The 15,600-nt window shown below is 36.6% G+C and overlaps 1 protein-coding gene across 3 annotated transcripts in view; it reads right to left on the minus strand.

Annotated features, from left to right (window-relative positions):
• Positions 1 to 15,600, minus strand: part of LOC145662457 (putative fatty acyl-CoA reductase CG5065) — a 139,504-nt gene that overhangs the window by 69,987 nt on the left and 53,917 nt on the right. The window contains exon 1 of one of the 3 annotated variants that reach the window (XM_081728051.1): positions 10,127 to 10,367. The exons of 1 other annotated variant lie outside the window; for it this stretch is intronic. The gene's annotated coding sequence lies outside the window, so the exon portion shown is untranslated. Of the gene's footprint in view, positions 1 to 10,126; positions 10,369 to 15,600 lie in introns of those variants that run through there. One more of the 3 variants, XM_081728053.1, reaches the window with a different exon arrangement.

Below are 15,600 nucleotides of genomic sequence, written 5' to 3' on the forward strand. Positions count from 1 at the left end.
TCAAATGCCTGGTTGCTATATTATGTTTGGTATTTTTTATTTGTATTAAAAATTTAAGACATTTTCGTGAGCCAGGGGGTTCTCGGGTCCCACCCTGCCCTCCCCTTCGTGGGCCCATGATTGTAACATCAATAATGGAATATGGCTCAAGTATATGGGCACATAGAGTCAGAAAAAATGCAAAAATAAAATAACGTGCAAAGAATATGTAATACTACTAAAATTAACGGAAGCATACAGAACAACCCCCTCTATCTAAAAGAGAGCATACATCTACCCGTACAGGAAAGGAAATAACACCAAAGTAGTTGAAATAACTGAAAGAATTCCCGAAGGTAAAGATACATAGTTAGTTAGTTAGATTTGAGTTTAGCTTCTTGTTCAACAGCGACCACATGACTCCCCGTCGGGAATCAAACACAGGTCTTCCATGCCACAGGCGTGTACGCTATCCACTTTGCCAGGAGGGAGTTCAAAGTTACGGATTAATATCTCAATAAATTCTAAAAAAAAAAGAAAAAGAAAAAGAAAAAGAAAAGAAAAGAAAAGAAAAAAGAAATGAAAACAACGTTGAAGACAAACAAAACATTAACTAGCCGCCACTGAACAAAGCAAATGATGAATTGCACATTTCAAGTGTTCATTGTCATACTTATTTCTTTGGGTTTGCTTTTGCATCACATCGCTATATTTCTTGTTTGAAATCACAAGGACGTTTATTTTCCCTCCTTCTTAAGTATATAATGTTTTGTAATAGTTGATTGCATTGTCCTCAGGACATTTAACATGTGTAACCGGAAGAGAAATGATACAAGGTGCTTATTATCTCCATGTGAATACCGTTTCCACCCAAAACAATAATCATTACGAGCAAGGTAGGAGGAATCCAGACATATTCATGAGCTATTAAGGTATTAAATGTTAGTAACCACAATTTCTGTTATGTAGAGTTATGGTTTTTTTTTTTTTTTTTTTTTTTTTTTTTTTTTTTTTTTTTTTTACTCTGTACCGTACTAAGCAGGAAGGGATCGGAGTTTAAACCTCTTAAGACAATAGATCAATATATAGGGTGTCTCGAAAACTAACTACAAAACTTCAGGTGTGAATTCCTGAGACTCAAAGGAGTGGGAAGCTTCATATATAAGCTTCCGAGTTGTTAGAAACCTCTGAAAAAGATATCCCAAAAAAAAAAATGAAGAAAAATTCCAGAACCAAACTAATTTAATGGAACACATGAAGCTAAAATGATAGTTACATTTACAAAAATTATTGTCCATTAGCTTGAATGCACGCTTTAACCCGCCTTTCCATGGACAGACGTACAGTACATTAGTGAAGATGTAAATGGTTTGACGACTCATGTTGCAACTATTAATTATACATTGCCTAAAGACGTCGACATTAGGAACAAATTATTAATACAGTAGCTGCTTAAGATGTCCCCAAAGATTCAAATCGGATTCAAATCGAGTGATCGTGAGGGGCCATGCTACCTGATCTCCACGACCAATCCACCGTTTGGGATAATGGAAGTCAAGGAAATGTTTTACTGCACGAGAGTAGTGGGATGGAGCACCATTTGTGTGTGAAGTGCATGTTGGCTCATATTGCCAAATTAACATTGCTCCCTTAACATAGTCAGTTCTTCTTCCAGGAAACAAAAGTAGGAATATTCTTAGAACCATAGTGGAAGGAAGAATGGCCCCAACAAGTGGTTTTCAACTATGTCACACCGTACTTTCAGAGAAAACTGCACTTGGTGATTGGTTTCGACCACGACATGGTGATTGTTGACAGCTCAGTGGTGTTGATTGTGAATGCTGAAGGTTTCTCCTCTTAAGGTTGTTTCGTCAGTAAAAAGAACTCGGCATTCAAAATCTGGAAGGGCTTTTTGCTGAAGGAATCAATTACAGAAGCCTACACTAGACGAATAAGCAGAGCTGTTGCTGCGCAACGGCAATTCTCGGGGATATGGGGAATACGTGTATGAATTCTTTATCTGTCCATAGGAATTTCTGGAACGCGGTGATCACTCCGCTATCGCTCATTATATTTATCAGGATCGACTTTCTGTGTAATCTTTTGACCCGACAGCGATATCTTTCCGCGTTGACGAGATATTCAACATTATATCAGCGTCATCGGCAGTTTCTTGATCGCCTTTCACGGTAAAATAGTATAACTTTTGATCTATGTTCATTAGATATTTTTTGCTTAATTTTACATCTATTTTTATTTCTTTCGTTTGTCGATATACTACCATATCAGCCTTGTGTATATTCTAAAAATACCTTGGTAAGTTAGTAGGTAGATTAATTTAATACACAGGATTCGATTTTCTTCTACAATATTTTATTAATTATACTTTTCCTGTTACATACTGTACAATATAACACAAAGTCACTATATATATGGTCGGAAGACCATACAAAGTTCCCTAAGCAATTTGGATAAAATAAGTGTCCAAAGGCCCAGGTAACAAAGGGAAGGATTTCAGAGCTCCAAGCAAGCTAGGTTGAAGAGGTTCAGGAATTCTTGGTGCTCCAGGCAAGCTAAGCAGGCAGGAAAACCACGGAGCTCCAGGCAAGCTAGGTAGTTGCAGTTTAGGGTCTCTCAGAGCTCCATGCACCCTAAGAGAGGAGTTGAGCTCCCAACAGAGCTCCAGGAAGCTAAGGGGGCGGGCAGGAGGCCTATGAGCTCTAGACAAGCTAAGAGGCATGGGTTAGGTTAGAACTCTCAGAGTTCCAGGCAAGCTAAGCTTAAGAGATCAGGGATGATCAGCCAAGACTGATGTCGATGGAGAGACCTTACATGGAATTGTATATCTTCTCCTGGACAGCGGTGGCGCTTGTATTCCTCTTCTGTCACATGATTTGACGACGATGATGAAGCAATATCAAAAGCCATTGTTTGCTACAGTTTACTCTTTTTGTTCTATGGCGATAAAAGTTGAAACCGGAAAACGTTTATCTGAATCATTTTCGGATTGAATAAAGAGTTATCGAAGAAGATATAACTATTCTTGGGGATCTGAATCGATTGCAAAAAACCTATCTCGATATCTCTTTTCGTTTTTGCTATACGGAAATCAACATTGAAACTAAAAATAGTAGGAAATTTCAACCACTTCCAACTTTGGTAGAGCTGCGGGTTTTGATGGTATGTGCTGTTGACACCCTAAATCGAATGCAGGAAACCACTGCATCTAATGCCTATCTAGTACCATAATCTATCTATGGCGATAAATGTTGAAACTAGAAATGGTTAATTTGAACCACTTCCGGTTTGAATAGAGGGTAAGCGAAGGAGTTCAACCCCTGTTTTTCATCTGTAAAAATCAGTATTGAAACCAGAAGTAATAACATTTCTACTATTTCCGGTTTTGGTATAGTGTTGCAGTTTGTGATTATATGCTCTCCTGAGAGACTGAATAGATTGCAGAAAACCGCTTGAGATTGTCTATTACCATTTTTGTTCTATGACGATAAATGTTGAAACCGGAAATTGTTAATTTGAACCCTTTCTGGTTTGAATAAAGGATTAACGGAGAAAATGGAAAAAAAATGGAATGAAATCTTTAAGATTTACGTCCCACGGTTATGCCGGTTAGGCTAGAGACGGTGATGATGAGAGATGAATGAAATGGTGTAATGAAGAAAGTGGGAGGAAACGGGAGAACCCCGAGAAAACCCATGAGCACAGTGTTTGTCCACCACAAAGTCCACACGGCGCGAGCTGGGATCGAACCAGGGACCCCAAGCACCGGAAGTGAAAGCTCTACCACTGAGCCACCGCGCCAACGGAGAAAATTGAACCTATTCTTGGGACGCTGAATCGATTCCAAGAAACCACTTCTCGATATCTCTTACGGCTTTTGCTCTGATGCCCGTCAACGAACAACATTGTTCTATAAACTTCAGATACTTACGGATAGCATAGTTGGGAAGTCTAAAATGAAAATGAACTTATTTGTAAATACATAACGGAAGAATGGAAGATCTATTCGAAATGAATTTTTGAATATACCTGTAGGCATTACCTACCTCGAAATGAACTTTTATTCTGTCACATAGATTAAATTGTGCATCGTGAGAGGGGAGAAGGTTTCAACATTTATGCCAAAATTAGAAATGAAATGAAATCTTTCTGTTTGACGCCCCACAACTATGTCCTTTAGGTTAAGGGAGGCGATGATTAAGACAAGTGAATGATGGTAGAAGAATTGGTGGAATAGTGTTGTGGTAGGAAACGGAAGTACCTCGAGAAAACTCACGGAGACGATGTTGCCCACCCCAAGCTCACTTAATCGAGGATCGAACCAAGGTCCCCATGCACCAGAGGTAAGCGCTCTAGTACTTATCCATTATGCCCCCTGTCAGAAATAAAGAATCTCTTGAGTCCCTCAAGTCAAACTCGGTAAATAAACTCATTTGAAATAAACGGGAACGTATTCCTTTTTTTTTTTTTTTTAATAAATCCCCTTTATACGGGGAAGAGGACTAATATCTCAGGTGTTTTTATCATATTGAAATCGATGTTGTCTGTTTCATCATTACTAGAAAAAGATAACCGTTTCAAATGGTCTTTCGAACACAGTTACCAAAGTCCTCGAGCTAGGATTTTATTATGTCGTTTTGACTGAAACGCATGTCCTAAGGAGAAGGGACGGGTTTCAAAATGAATGCTAAAAATGGAGCATCTCGTTAACTTTTGAAGCCAGAAGTTAAAAACTCGGTATATTAGCTTCCGATTTAAAAAAATAAATGGATACGCGTCCAAGTCTTTTAAAAAAAATCCTCTAAAGGAAATAAAGAGCAATTTCCATAATATTTTAATTTCGTCATTTTGTGAATACAAAATGGCGGTGACCAAATAGTTGAAGCATTTATAGTGAATTTTTGACCATAGTTAAAACGAGTGGAACTATGTTTTATCATTTTATTCCTATTCAAATACGCGTGCTAAGCAGGCCGGTAGCCAGGCCAAAAATGTAGGGAAGGGGGTCCGGTAGAAGTTAGGAAGGGCTACCCAACCATATTATAGTACATTTGCAAGCCTACCGTGAACATTTTAGGGGGTACAGTGAAAATTTAGGGGGAGCGGCCCATCCTAGCCCCTCCGTGGATACGGGCCTGGTGCTAAGGAGAGGCAAGAAGTTCCAAATGTATCTTTTAAGTATTTTACTGGTTGACAGTGGGTGCAGATGAGGGACTTAAGTGCGTTACGCTGACGATCGTGAGCTAAAACCCATTGGAGTTTTGAGTCCCTCTGTAGTAACATAGATGGAGCTTTAACGGTCCTCGATGTTTCTGTTGAGCCCAGTCATTCTGACCAATGATAGAATGAGAAAATAAAATTCAAGAAGTGTTTTTTAAGGAAAAAATGGTAAAGCTCTCACCATCTCTGGACCCCATCTGCAAGACCAATGGAGTTTCTGGTGGACAAACACCGTATGTGTGAGTTTTCTCGGGTTTCAACTGTTTCTTCGCAATTTTATCATTAAACCATTATTATCAATCTCATCACCACCGTTTCCCTTAGACTCAGTGCATAATCGTGGAACATTAATCTCGAAAAAGAAACATTTTCCATAAACTTATTCTTCCCGTACAAAGCACGGACATTTCACCTAGTATTCGTTGAAGACGAAAATTGTTTTTTTTTTCTATACGAACCACAGTATCTGTTCTTTTAATATTAATAAGAAATATTTTACACAAAATAGAAATGTCAGCAATGAAGTGATCGTTGGAAAAATGAAATGAAATGAAATCTTTGAGTTTTACGTCCCACGGTTATGCCGATTAGGCTAAAGGAGACGGTGATGATGAATAATGAATGAAACGGTGGAATGAAGAAAGTGGGAGGAAACGGGAGAACCCCGAGAAAACCCACGTACACGGTGTTTGTCCACCACAAAGTTCACTTGGCGGGGGCTGGGATCGAACCAGCACCAGAGGTGTACGCTCTACCACTGAGCCACCGCGGCCCCAGAAGTGATCGTTGGATTATCACAAGACAACAAACAGCAAACCATATTTTCATTCCCCATCTTTCAAGCTTGCTTTAGAAATAAAAATTCTAGTCACACGGCTATGCTTGATAAGCCCTGCACTCTTGTTCATTAGATAAAATTATTATTTTATTTTATTTGTTTATTTATACATTACCGTCTTCTGATTATGATAATGAGAGAACGAAATGGTGAAAATGAGGAAAATGAGAGAAAACAGAACTTCCACGCACGGTGCTTGACTAGCACTAGGTCCACTTAGTGAGAGGTGAGATCGAGCAAGGGACCCCAACGTACCGGAGATAGGCGCTTTACCATTGATCCACCGCAGCCCCTGGAATTAAATTAAGGCAATGTGTATTTTCTGTGGCCAATTGAGATATTTTATGCGTTGAGTTTTAACATGTTCTACGTACAGTTGGGAGAATATATTGGAAAATTCTTATAGTCTGATCTGTGAGGCAAGTACGTAGCCCGGATTTCGTAAAGGGGAGGGGGGATCCGTGACATGAAATACTGTGGTCACCACACCAAGAAAGTTCGATCATTCTAAACTATTTTACTGGAACATATATTGGTTCGCTTAGCCAGAATTTCGTAATGAGGGGAGGGGGCGTGACATGACATGCAATACTGAAGGCCCAGGAAGTCGATCAATCTAAACTACTTTACTGGCAACATATATTGATTTGTTAGGACAATAAAATGAGGATATGTTAGTTAAGTATTTTAATAAGAAACAGAACTTTCTTCCCACATAACTTGTTTTCGTTATTCCATCAACTACTGTCTGTTCCAAATGGCAGGTTAAAGGAACAGTAGAAAACTGTTTCTGAAAAAAACATGTTTGATACTGCAGAAAAGCGATGACGAAAAATTACGATAAAAATGTCCACACTGTTACAGAACGGCACTATGCTTTGGAAAGCTTGAAATTTCCCTGACTAGTAGCAGAAATTTTGAGAATTCCGTAACTTTTCTAGAAATTTCAAATTTCTCGGTTTTACCAGGATATCCCGCTCACTCGCCACCATGTATTGCAACTTATATAAATCTCCTTATAAAAAAGAGTAACCAAAAGCTTGCTGTAGATTGTTACTTTTAACGCTGATTCTTCTTTTTCTCGTTTCATTTTGTTTTATTCTTCCTTAATTTTTCATTTCTGGTTTCGAACGGGGGTCCGAAACCCCCGGACCTCCCCCTTGGCTACGTGCCTGAGGTCAATGCTCCGCTCAAGGCTAAAATTACTTCTTCCCCCTTTATCTAGAGAGAGCAAGAGACCTTTATCTTGAAATATCATCGTAACTTTTAACCTAATACCGATAGGCAAAAAACGCTGACACTATGTACACTACAAATATTGGCAGTGGTACATTATTTGATACACTTTTCAATACTACTAGATTAACAGTAATGCCAATCTAACATAGAGGAGTGTTTGTGAAAATAACACTTCATTAGACTTTTATATATTTCAAATCTACATTGTAAATAAAAATTTGAAAACCTAATATACCACATTTACATGCATTATTCAGTGTTACAATACAAAATACAAGAACGCTAGAACACACAGACTTCAATATTTTGGGGACTTTTAGAGAAGTAATAACGCAAGTGATGTGGGCAGGGCAATAAACATCCGAAGTACATTAGTGTCGAATATTAGGGTGATGAAATGACGAATTTTGAATCAAGAGAAACAAAGTTCCAAGGAATTGAAAAGATGACTATTTTAAAAAAGGTTTTACTTCGGAAAAGTGCCTACAGAAATACCAACTCCAAGCACGAAGATTGGTTTCAAAACTTATAAAGATCATAATGTCATTTACAGCAATTTGATATCTGAATAATCAACAAATGTATTTATTCACTGTTTTTCTTATAAAGTAGCTATAATACAATTCATTAATTAATGGTTGCTTATGTATTTGCTCACTGTTTTTCTTATAAAGTAGCCATAATACAATTCATTAATTAATGGTTGCTTATGTATTTGTTCACTGTTTTTCTTATAAAGTAGCCATAATACAATTCATTAATTAATGGTTGCTTATGTATTTGTTCACTGTTTTTCTTATAAAGTAGCTAGAATACAATTCATTCATTAATGGTTGCTAATAGCGAAAGTATTTGAAAGGGTTAGGTTAATTTAACACAGATGCGGCCCTTCAGGAAAGTCACATTGGTAAAACTTATTTTATTATTTCAAACAAAGAGAAGAAAATTTACCTTAGTTTGAAGCGTTCAAAGTTAAATTTTTACAGACACGACTTTCCTCATGAGTCGCCACTTGTAACCAATTTTTAAACAATTTTAATACTTGCATAATATAACAGGACATATGATAAGAACATATCACGTAGGGGCATATGATAAGAACGTAACATTTGAACGTATGACTGGTATCTAACCCTAGGTGTTTCATTAATATCACGCGTACGGTACGTTATTCTAATATCAGTTTACACGACACAAATTTATAATGGAACGGTACTGTAAATATATATATGAAACCAAACTTGCTATCTTAAAAAACAAACTGACAATTCAAATGTAAGATTTTAACAGGTTTTCCAAAAACTATTAATGGTTGAGCACAAACATTCCAAACAGGTATCTAAAGATTAGTGATAACTCAAAAACAAAAACAAAAACAAAAAAAAAATGAAAGCGTTTTCTAAGTTACTATTAACAGTTGAATACAAACGTCCCTACACATTATGAACCAAACGTGTTATCTAAAGTTACGATTTGATAATTCAAAAATATAGATGTAAACGGATTTTCCAAACTATTAAAGGGTGACGACAAATGATTCAAAAGTATTGTGACCTGAACTTGGGTGTTAAGATGTGAATTGATATTTAAAAAAAAATAAATAACAATTGACTAGATTTTCGGAAATATTAACGGTTGAAGATAAAACTCTAAAAGTAGGATCTACTAACTATCTCTTTTGGGATTTCTGCTTTTAGAGGTAAATTTTAGACTTTCAGTCGAAGAGTTACTGCTTCCTTACTATTTATCAATGGATCATGGCTCATACCTCGTTTTCTTTCTAGAATAGAGCAACCTTTCGAACTGTAACACTCGCTTGTCCGTATTACACACCAGAAAGGGGAAAATCGGAGAAACCCGGGAGTTTCTTTCAAAAAAATCAAAATATTTGTGCCTCTCGGACCCGTGGCGCGGTTCACGTAGGGATTAAAAAAATTTAGAAATACTCAAAAGTCCATACAATCCGTATGCAAAATTTCAAACGGATATCTTGAAAACTAAGGGCGTGAAAATTTTTTGAAATATACCTTAAAAGGGTCTTCACTACAGCGAAATTAAAATACCGCTTATTTTAGAGTTTTTCTGTAATATCTTCAAAACAAATAAATATATTCGAAAAACAGAAACGTAGTGAACTAAGCAATGCGATTTTGCATGTGATACCGTTATCACAACTTATCTATCTGCTTTCGATTTGCAACTGTGGATAGATTTAGCTTTTGTGTGTGTGTGTGTGGATTCTGTAAATAGCGACATACCAAAAGCAGATAGGTGAATTGTGATAAAGGTATCACATGCAAAATCATATTATCTAGTTCACTATGTGTCTGCTTTTTGAATATTTTTATTTGTTTTCGAAGATATTACAGAAAAATTCTAAAATAAACGGTAGTTTAATTTCGCTGTAGTGAATGCCCTTAAGAAAACAAAACAGTATCACACTCCTCCGCCTCCATTTGGCGCAGCCAAATTGACCGTCCGGTTCCAAAACATATTTGGGGTGTTCTTTGGTCCATACTTGACTTGACCAATTAAAAAAAAGGGGGGGTTCAATACGTGTTATATGAGCTTAATAAATGTTTAAACACAACACTATTCATGGTACAAATTCGTACGAAAAATCCCAAAAGGGCTATATGGGTATTGTTAATAGAAATACACATTTTTGAATCAGCTGAAAAATATTAAGACTTATAGATCGAAAAATTTCAAAAATATTAAGAAGGAGACTAGTTTGAAGAAGGACAAATTAGTAATATAAATGTTAGGCTGAAGGTTAAAATCTTGGTGTAGGAATGTTGTTATTTAACAATTTATTTATGAAATACTCACAGCTGTTGTCTGCTAGCACTATAAGCTGATTCAACGACAATGATCGCAGTTTAACGACATTCACTCACTCATGCAGCGTTCAAAAACTACATCCGCCATGTGCGTCGAGAACCTTAGCAAAGGCAAAGTAAATTGAAACTGCAGGTCTCTAGACATTCCAGTATGTATTATGCGTGTGTGTGTCTACATGTGTGTTAGTGAATGAGAATTTACGTCATAAAGATATAGTGGATTGGTCGCCTGACTGTGGGGAAAAAACGTTAGTAATCTTTCTCTTTCCAGATGCGTTCATGTTGCTCTTGAAGGTCAATATCAAGGAAGTCTCTATACCAATGGACTGTGTTTACGGGCATCAACCTATCCACGGTCTTGAGCATTGGTTAAGCCTCTAAGCCAGATTCGCCCCCAAGATCTGGACATCAAAGTCACGTGACTTAAAGACCTCATAATAACAGGTAAGAAAGCAAATGACGTAAAGCACTGTAGCATTGTCAAGGACAGAATTCTTTTTTTTATTTTCCATTTCATATTTTTTTAGAAGAGCAACCAAATTCCACGCAATGAAGAATCACCAACAACAACCCCGAAAACAAGTGAAATATTTTCCTTCTCTAGACGCATTAACATACACACTTAAGGCTGCTTAATTAACCCAGAACTTCACAAGAAGTAAGATACTTTATGGATCAACATCATTTTTAGTCATGATATAGCGAGTCAAAAGAATTGGGATTAGGAATTAGATTTCTGGGCCTTCGGCATCTGTGGCCATATTAGCCTGTCACTAGGATTAGGATTAGGAATTAGATTTCTAGGCCTTCGGCATCTATGGTCATATCTTCCTGTCACTACGATTAGGTTTAGGAATTAGATTTTTGGGCCTTCGGCATCTATAGCCATATTAGCCTGTCACTAGGATTAGGATTAGGATTAGGAATTAGATTTCTGGGCCTTCGGCATCTATGGCCATATTAGCCTGTCACTAGGATTAGGATTAGGAATAGATTTCTGAGCCTTCTGCATCTATGGCCATGTTAGCCTGACACTAGGATTAGGATGATTAGGAATTAGATTTCTGGGTCTTCGGCATCTATGGCCATATTATCCTGTCACTAGGATTAGGATTAGATATTAGATTTCTGGGCCTTCGGTATCTATGGTCATATTAGCCTGTAACTAGGATTAGGATGATTAGGAATTAGATTTCTGGGCCTTCGGCATCTATGGCCATATTAGCCTGTCACTAGGATGATTAGAAATTAGATTTCTGGGCCTTTGGCATCTATGGCCATATTAGCCTGTCACTAGGATTAGGTTTAGGAATTAGATTTCTGGGCCTTCGGCATCTATGGCCATATTAGCCTGTCACTAGGATTAGGATTAGATATTAGATTTCTGGGCCTTCGGCATCTATGGTCATATTAGCCTGTCACTAGAATTAGGATGATTAGGAATTAGATGTCTGGGCCTTCGGCATCTATGGCCATATTAGCCTGTCACTAGGATGATTAGAAATTAGATTTCTGGGCCTTCGGCATCTATGGCCATATTAGCCTGTCACTAGTATTAGGATTAGAAATTAGATTTATGGGCCTTCGGCATCTATGGCATATTAGCCTGTCACTAGGATTAGGATGATTAGGAATTAGATTTCTGGCCTTCGGCATCTATGGCCATATTAGCCTGTCACTAGGATTAGGATGATTAGAAATTAGATTTCTGGGCCTTCGGCATCTATGGCTCAACCAGTATTACCAACACACTTCCGTGAACTACAAGCATACATTTCTGCACTTATACCGTTAGTGTTTGGCGGGAAATTACTGTCCAAATGTGAAGTATATACTAATCAATAGATCCCATCAACCTGAACAAAATGATACAAATGGATGAGTATAAATTATCATGAGTAGTTTTCGAGAAAAACGAATGCTTTTGCAAATCTAAAATATTTTGTAATACGAAAACTACGTTTAATATTAAGATGAAATTGATAATGAAGTATGTTCTCAGAAGCTTTCCGTTATGACACAAGCAAGACTGTTAATAGTACATAGCTAATTATATATAGCTCAGTATACGTTATGGCTAATGAGATATATCCCATTATACGGTACGACTAATGAAACATAGCCCAGTATACGGTACGGTTAATAAGATATACCCCAAAATTATAATTAACTCTTAAACTTTTATTCTTGTTTTAGGGTAATCTTGTTCAAGTATGAAATTTATATCACTCAATAGATGGCATTAAGCTAGAGGAAGTAAACAGCTTGAGAGTAAATTCCGATGTGTAATTTCTGAAAAATTGAGAAAAACATATTTTTATGGGACTAGAAAATATATCCTTTGCTGCGAATTATAACTGATAGTTTATATTCTATTAGATTATTTATTTACTTATGATTTATATGTAGTTAAAAAAAACTTACCAATTTGCTAATTTGACTTTGTTTTAAACCACTTCTACACTATTCAGAACAGTCTAATACTCTTTGTGATTACCCAGAATATCTGTAGAGATCGTACGTAGAGAAGATAAAAAGGGAATAGGGCTTAGAGGTCCCAAATGGACTAGGTTGTCACATAGCCTCGCCCTACGACCGTAAAAGCCATGTATGACGTTGTGTCTATTTTGTAATTTTAGAAAATATTAAACACACAAATTTTTGACATTTTATATTGGCAACGGATAGTGTTTCTCAATCTTGGGATCGCAACCTTTAGTGTTCACGAGAGGAATACATGGGGTCTCGAAGGGAGGTGATTTTTTTAAAAAAAAAAAAGATTATTTTGACTTTCTTATTTTGAAATAAATTTTTATTTCCATACTTATAGCCAAACTATTATTCCCATTTCCATGTAACGGTTACACACCATTTGTGGAACGGATCACGAAGATCCTGGCCCATGATCTACCAGTTCCAGTGACCCGGGTGAGTCGGATAGACTAGACCACACACATGACTCGTAGTGATCCGGTCTGACCGGAACAGGTTCGATATTGAAATACACATGGGAGTACGTGCGAGGCTTTTAATGTAGTCCTAACACGATTTTCTTTTCTATCTTTCTCTCTCTGCCTTGTCACTAAATCTACAAATTTCTTTCTCGCTTTTGTTTGCGTCTGTATGTGACAGATAACTACACTGAAAGATAACTACAAGGTTTATCAGAGTGTAAACACATAAAAATCCCCGAAAAGATACGATGGATGGTTTTCTTATAGGTAATCATCAAAGTTTAACCGAGCGAACCTGTAAAACTTGTCGTTTAGAATATAAGAGATGCCACTGAGGCCAAACTGTGTTTTGTTAAATCTTTTTGTATAGTCTGTGTTTAAAAAGCAGTGCATTATTTTTCAATATGGGGAGACAAAATAAAGATGAAACTATATTTGAAACATTCAAGAGATGGTGTATTAATTATGAAATGTCACACTGAGAATCAAACAAACGAATGTCCGAGCTCAAGTAGGGAATGTCATTTATCAGCTATAAAATTCTGCAGTAACGCTACAGAGATGATATTTCGGATAATTCCGGGTCGGTCAGTGTGTTCGGTTTATCAAGGCTGTCAGAGTCATCAGGTCTGTCCGAATCAGCGTGTTTGTCTGGGTCACTGGGTTAGATAGGGTCCGTAAAGCGAAACAAAGAACCGGATGACCCATACAAAAGTTGTGACTTAAGTGACCCATTACCAGCTACATACATTTACAATTGTAAGCGATAAATCTATCTATCTATCTATCTATCTATCTATCTATCTATATATATATATATATATATATATACTTAAACTACCCGACCGATTTCAATCAAATTTTCAACATAGATGAGGCTTGGGCCTGGAAAGTTTTTTTGTCATTTCACTTTTACGGTACAACGTAGGGGAGGGGGAGGAGAAGATATATAAAAAATAAATAAATCTTAATAACTCTTGAACCAAACGCCCAATGTCGATCAAACTTTTCAACATAGATTAGGTGCAGGTCTGTGATGTTGTTTGTTATTTCACTTTGACGGTGCAACTTAGGGAAGGAGGAGAAGGGAGATATTATAAAACATCGAAAATGACCGATATTAAGTGTCGAATCCATAGTTTTCTGGGTTGCTGAGATGAACAGTGATACTTCCGATGTAGTTTAAATTCATATTCAACCCCACAAATTGGGAGAGGGAGGAGATATTTATAATAATTGAAAATGACCTATATTAGTACCGAATTCATAGTTTTCGGTGTCGCTGAGATGAACAGTAACATTTCCCTTGCCGGTTAAATCCAAATTCAGCCCCGCAACTTGGAGAAGAGGTAGGGGGAGATATATAAAAATGATCAAAAATCACCGATTGATATTAATGTAGAATCCATAGTTTTCTAGATCGCTGAGATAAACAGTGATACTTCCGGTATCCTTTAAATTCAGTTCTCTATGTCTAAAATGAAACATATTCTCCCCGTGCGAAGAACGGGTATTCTGCTAGTAGCGATAATAAAAATATCTTATTATAAATCGAAAAATTACTTATTGGGTTGCTGGCAAGATGTGAAAAACGGAAGGTTGTGATATGAAATAGGTTGCTAAACCCTGATCTAAGATTTCCTGTTCTTATTATTATTATTATTATTTTTTTTTTAATGGTTTTGGTTTTTCGGCGATTCTACGAGCTATCGTGGTCTCGGGCCCCCTCGCTGCAGCAATTGCTGGCTCTCTTGCATAGATATAAAGCTAAAATGACATGTGACTAATTTAACAGCTTTTACTTTTTAAAAATTTACTTTTTAAAAAAAAATAATAGGTGGAAACTCAAACTATAAAAATTCACAGGAAGTACTATGACTAATTTAGATTTTAACGGGTTTGTTCTTTTAGAAATGTTGTTTTATGTAACAGATTACAAACTGAGAACTCAGAAAGTTTCATTTAACCACACAGGTTTCCATTGTAGAAATAGATAACCATAGCAAAATTAATTCTTTAGCACCAATAGATTTGATAGTAGGAAAAGCTGAGCTATTAAACTTAAAAGACCATGTTGCGAAATTATTTTTGTTAATGGTTGTGACTGAAGGAATATAGTGGATTGTTATCAAGATATTAGAACACTTGCTGTGACTGAAATTCTGAATGAAGCGTTTTACAAAAGATAACAAACAAACATTTTTTTTTTTTTAAAAAAAAGGTTTGTTCAGTGAATTTTATGTTGCGTAACACTTATTTAAAAAAGCAAAGTTGAAGATAAAACGACAAACGTTAGAAAAATGTCACAACATTTTAAAAGGAAACAAGGAGGGAGGGGAGGAAATGGTGTCGGAAATACACTTCCATTAACATGCAGAGAGGAATCTCATGCTGGTAGCTTTAATATGTTCATGTTCCATTAAAAGACAGGTAGGTGTGTTTGTAGAAATTAGTGTTAAAGTGACAGCATGTGAACTAGGACAAAAGGGATTTAATGTATTTTTGCATT

The sequence above is a fragment of the Thermobia domestica genome, chromosome 10, assembly GCF_964235325.1.
Source record: "Thermobia domestica chromosome 10, izTheDome1.hap1.1, whole genome shotgun sequence".
Lineage (NCBI taxonomy): Eukaryota > Metazoa > Arthropoda > Insecta > Zygentoma > Lepismatidae > Thermobia > Thermobia domestica.